The 6,000-nt window shown below is 43.3% G+C and overlaps 1 pseudogene; it reads left to right on the top strand.

Moving 5' to 3' along the window:
• LOC122899184 overlaps positions 1 to 2,187 on the top strand; it is a 41,347-nt pseudogene extending 39,160 nt beyond the window's left edge.
• The last annotated feature ends 3,813 nt before the right edge of the window (positions 2,188 to 6,000 follow it).

Here is a 6,000-nt window from a genome sequence, read left to right on the forward strand (position 1 = left end):
TGGGACAGTTTGGCAATTTTTTAAAAAGATTTTATTTATTTGTCAGAGAGAGAGGAGCAAGCAGGGGGAGCAGCAGGCAGAGGCAGAGGGAGAAGCGGACTCCCCACTGAGCAATGAGAATGACGATGAGGGACTCCATCTCAAGATCCTGAGATCATGACCTGAGTCAAAGGCAGACAATGAACCACTGAGCTACCCAGGCATCCCCAAATTTTTAATTCCTAGATTATATCGAATTTTAACTTCTGCTACCATCAACATTCCTAAGAGCTGTTTTGTTCTCTGGGTGTTCCTTAATAAAACAGCATCTTGTTTTTTTATCTTCTTCTCAGAGGATATATCTTTCCTTTTCTTTTTTTTAAGATTTTATTAATTTATTTGACAGACAGAAATCACAAGCAGACAGAGAGGCAGGCAGAGAGAGAGAGAGGGGGAAGCAGGCTCCTTGCTAAGCAGAGAGCCCAATGTGGGGCTCAATCCCAGGACCCTGGGAACATGACCTGAGCTGAAGGCAGAAGCTTTAACCCACTAAGCCACCCAGGCGCCCCTACATCTTTCTTTTTTAAGTAAACTCTACCCCCAATGTGAGGCTCGAACTCAAAACCCCAAGATCAACAGTCACATGCTCTACCAACTGAGCCAGTCAGGCGCCCCATCTGAGGATATATTTCTTAACGAAAGTTTCCTCCTTGCACCATCTGTTTTCCTCATGGGGTTTCCATCTGTTTTCCTCATGGGGTTTCTTCTGTTTTTGTTCCTAGTCTTTCACGATAAAGATGCTCGTTGGCTATGTCTGGTAATCCTCAACTCTCCATTCGTAGTTAAGAATGGGATGTCCTGGGGGCGCCTGGGTAGCTCAGTGGGTTAAAGCCTCCACCTTCGGCTTGGGTCATGATCCCAGGGTCCTGGGATCGAGCCCCGCATCGGGCTCTCTGCTCCGCAGGGAGCCTGCTTCCTCCTTTCTCTCTGCCTACTTGTGATCTCTGTCTGTCAAATAAATTAAAAAAAAAAAAAAAAAAAAAAGAATGGGATGTCCCCATGAGGCCCACCATGTCTGCCCCTCACTGACCTGAGTCCAAGGACACGGCGAACCACGTTATCAAGTGCAAGGCTTCACCTGCCTGGGAGGCAGGAGAGCCTCTCTCTGTATGGGAGGTAGAGGTGGCATCTCAAAGGCTTGTTAAGTTAGAATTAAGATGATCACCACTGCAGTTTGCCACACCAATGCCTATAACCTGAGTGGAGCTGATCCGGAGGGGAGTTTTCCAATGATCTTGGGCCCTAAAGGTGCTAGAATCAAGGAAAGTGTTGTCGAAGGCTTTACTAAGCTGAAGGCAGATGATACTGTCATCCCACTTCATATCCCAGTGTGGAGAATGTAACTTTTATCTAAACCCTAAAACAAACCTTTGCAGACGGTAAGAGTTACTCAAGGGACAAGGACTAATGCCAGATGGTACTAGCAGATTTACTTGCAAAGGAAAGACAATTCTACATTCCATGGGAACCAGCACATTTCCTGAATATACAGTTGTGGCTGACATCTCTGTTGCTAAAATTGATCCATTTAGCACCTCTGGATAAAGTCTGCCTTCTGGGTTATGGCATTTCAACTGATCATGACGCCGCTGTGAACACTGACAAAGGGCAGTCTGGCTCCATTGGTGCCATCTTTGGCCTAGGAGGAGTTGGACTGGCAGCTCTCATGGGCTGTGCATCCTGGATCATTGGTGTGGACATTGATAAAGATGAATTCACAAGGGCCAAGGAGTTTGGAGCCTCTATTAACCCCAGGACTTCTGGACACCCATCCAGGAAGTGCTCACTGAAATGACTGATGGGAGAGTGGCCCATTCCTTCAAGTGTGCTGGTTACGTGAAAGTCATGAGAGCCGTGCTCTAGGCCCACCACCAAGACCGGGGAGTCATCATGGTAGTTGGAGTAGCCGCTTCAGGGGAAGAAATCGCCACTCACCCGTTTTAGCTGGTCACAGGCCACATACGGAAAGGCACTGCCTTTGGAGAATGGAAGAGTATGCAAAGTGTCCCAAAGTTGGTGTCCAAATAGATGCCCCAAAAGATTAAAGTTGATGAATTTATGACTCAAAATCTGCCTTCTGAACAACTGAATGAAGCCTTTGAACTGATGCATGCGGGAAAGAGCATTTGAACTGTGGGAAAGCTTTAAATTCAGAGAAAACATCTCCATCCTTGTACCCAAGTGCTGTGGTCCAACTGGCACAGCCAGACAAGCAGAGAGAAGCTCTTCCAAGTTCATAGCCTCTTAGACCTTCTCTACTACCGCTTCTAGAGTGACCTATTCTAGGCAGGGGTTGTTGAGCCTCACTGCTAAGTGACTTGGCTGAGTCATTTGTTGAAAAACTGTCAATTTCAACAAACTTTAGGTTTTTTTCTCTTGGGCTCCAAAGACTTTCCAGTTTCCTGTTGAGAGGGCAGAGAGTAGGGGATGGAGGGATGGAGAACAGCCTCAGCCCTCCAGAATATCATTCACAGAGTCTTGTTTTCAACACAACTGTGGCCCTCAACTTTGTCACAGTGTATCTGTTTTAATTTGTTAGTGTTGCCTTAGTAACATACCACACACTTGGGGGCTTTAAACAAGACATTTACCGATGTCTCACCGTTCTGGAGCCTAGACGTCTGAAGTCACAGTGTCAGCATGGCCATACTCTTTCAGAAGGCTCTATGAATAACGCACTCCATCCCTCCCTCCCAGCTTCTGGTGCTTGCCAGCAATCCTTGGCATTCCTCGGCTTGTAGACTTATCACTGCAATCTCTGTCTTTACGTGATGATCCCTTGGTGTGTCTTTCCAGTGCCTTCCGTGTGTGCGTGTGTGCATGTGTGTGTTTCTTCCTCTCTTCTAAGGACAGCAGCCAGAATGGATTTAGGGCCCATGCTCTACATGGATATTTTTCTGTCCCATCTAATGATTTGAGGACTGAATCATTGGAAAGGGAATGGGGGGGATATTAAGACATGTCTAAGTTTAGAAAAAACAAGTATGTCCAAAAATTCTTCAACACTATCCCCAACAGATGGAATCTAATTCCTCTCCCTTGAATAATGGTTGGACTCACTGACTTGCTTCTAACAAATACAATGCATCAGAATTAAATAGGACTTCTAGGGCCAAGTCATAGAAGGTAATAGGCTTCTGCTGGACTCTCTGATGTATACCTTTGGAGTCCTGAGTTGTCATGTAAGAAGTCTGGCTACCCTGAAGCCTCCATACCAGAGAAACAACAAACACAGAGAGAGGTGCCCCAAAGATTCCTGAATGTCCCAGCACTCAGCTGTCTGAATCTTCCCAGCCCATGTGTCAGATACAAGTGAATAATCTATTGAGGGGAATCACAACTGTACAAGAAACCCTAAGTACTCTCTACCTCAGCCCAGTAAATCCTCAGAACTGTAAAAGATAACATAAATTCTTGTTATTGTTTTTTTTATACCACTAAGTTTGGGATGGCAGTAATACTGGATTGGAACCAAATAGCAGAAAGGGAAAAGGAGGTGGAGGGGTAAGAGAAGACAAAGAACATATCTTTTGCAAAAATTTAAAAAAAAATTAAGATTAAAGATAATGAGATTAAAATATCTCTTAAAGATTTTACTTTTAAGTCACCCGGAGATCAAGAGTCACATGTTCTACCAACTGAGCCAGCCAGACACCCTGGAGATTTTTCCAGAGAACTTACAAACATGCCAGTGAACTTAATAGTAACTGAGATTTCTTTCATACAGGCTAGGAAGCTCAATTTCTCTAGAAGTTGATAGAGAACAGTAACTATTTCGCACTTACCTCTGCTCAATATTTTCCCTTGTAGGATGGTAACAGAAGAGACCTCAATCCACGCTGCATACTGTAAGATAAAACATTGTAAAAATACAGTGTTTTGCTGCGTATGTTACATATCTTCAGGAAAAAAAAAACCTGGTTATTTTATCTTGAGGGTCTTAAGTTAGGATGGCTTATGTTGTGATGGAAAATCCAACTGAAACTGACTTGTGAAACAGGCAGTTTATGGGCTCACAGATCAACCTAGTGATAGTTAACTTGCTGACTTGTTTTCTTAGTTTTGGGGTCATCCTCAAGCTCTACGTAGTTATTTATGAACAAGAGGGCAATCTCAACTAATGGGACAAATGTCAGGACTATGATGAGTCTAAAGAAAGAGAACTCTCAATCTCAATTTAGTGATTTGCCGTTGAGGAGAGCTGCTGCTTTCTATGGAGTAATGTCCCCTGAACTGGGCCCTCCGAGCTCACTTCAGCCAAGGAAACGTGCAAGCCCTCAGGCTGGTCACTAAACCAGACTGGGATTTACTAGCAAAACAGGAAGAGTGAAGGGGGATTTGAGGAAGTATCACTGGAGAGAGGAGTGTGGCAAGAGACAGGGATTACCCGAAGTCTAGTCTCTTAAGCAGGGAACAGCAGAAGAGACCATTTCTTGGGGCTGAGTAGAAGATGCAGCAAATTGGATTAGTTGATAGTGGAATGAATCCTCCCATAGGGCAGTAATACTGTTAGGAAAAAAAAAAAAATTTAGAGTCCAAGGGTGCCTGTCTGGCTCAGTCAGAAGAGCACGCAACTTTTGATCTTGGTGTTGTGACTTCAAGCCCTATCTTGGGTGTAGAGATAGTTAAGTAAAATAAGGTAAGTAAAATAAAAACTTAAAAAAAATAAAAGATTGCAATATTTGATGCTCATGGTAAGTTATAACCTTAAGCCAGGAACCCTCTGCTCCCAAGGATGGTATTCTCGCTCCTCCATTAAGAAAAACTTGGGAGTAACATTGTTTTAATTCTCCATCTTACCCCCTCCTGCAATAATGGGCTTTACTGTCTAGTTTTTATTTCATAATCACAAACTTAACACTCTGCATTTCAGCTGGGTTTGGGAAGAGGAAAACCTGGAACCCAGAGAGCAAAAAGTAAGAGCACAAAGATTACAGGAGACTGCAAGTATTTTTTCTCAATCAGGCAGTAATCTTTTATACTTGTTCATTCCTTACAAATAGAGGGTTAGAACACAACTCTGGCACTGTACTACTACTGGACTGAACACCTGGATGACTTTCCAGCTATACAACTTCAACAGGCTACTTAACCAGCACCCATTACAAGTCTGCGCATGGGAACAACAGTTACCTGCTTCCTAAGATTTTTGTGAGGATCAAATTATCTTTTTATTCCTCTTAGTTCATCTACCTAACATGCTTAAAATAGGGCTCAGCACATATCAAGTTTTATGAAACTGTACCTACGATGATGGAGTTGGTTGACAGAGATGGAGCCATTGTATTTTGGAAGTCTTGCTTGGTAATCAAAAATTTGTTTAGAAACACCCCTTTAGGGGCGCCTGGGTGGCTCAGTGGGTTAAGCCTCTGCCTTTGGCTCAGGTCATGATCCCAGGGTCCTGGGATCGAGCCCTGCATTGGGCTCTCTGCTCTGCAGGGAGCCTGCTTCCTCCTCTCTCTCTGCCTGCCTCTCTGCCTACTTGTGATCTCTGTCAGATAAATAAAGAAAAAATCTTTTTTTTTTTTTTTTAAAGATTTTATTTATTTATTTGACAGAGAGAGATCACAAGTAGGCAGACAGGCAGGCAGAGAGAGAGAGAGGAGGAAGCAGGCTCCCTGCTGAGCAGAGAGCCCGATGTGGGACTCGATCCCAGGACCCTGAGATCATGACCTGAGCTGAAGGCAGCGGCTTAACCCACTGAGCCACCCAGGCACCCAAATAAAGAAAAAATCTTAAAAAAGAAAAGAAATACCCCTTTATTTTGAAATATATAAACCAAAAGTTTCCCACTTCTTGTACATGTTAAAAACTTTCAGTAAAGATCTCTCAGTTATAAAATATGTTCCAATGACTCAAAATTAATCCCATGATATATTATTCTACTATTATACTTATTTTGAAAGCCTAGATTTTTTTTAAATGGCAAAAAAAAAAAAAAAAACAGGAAAAAACCCCCCA

This window comes from Neovison vison, chromosome 2, assembly GCF_020171115.1.
Source record: "Neovison vison isolate M4711 chromosome 2, ASM_NN_V1, whole genome shotgun sequence".
In the NCBI taxonomy this organism is placed as follows: Eukaryota; Metazoa; Chordata; class Mammalia; order Carnivora; family Mustelidae; genus Neogale; species Neogale vison.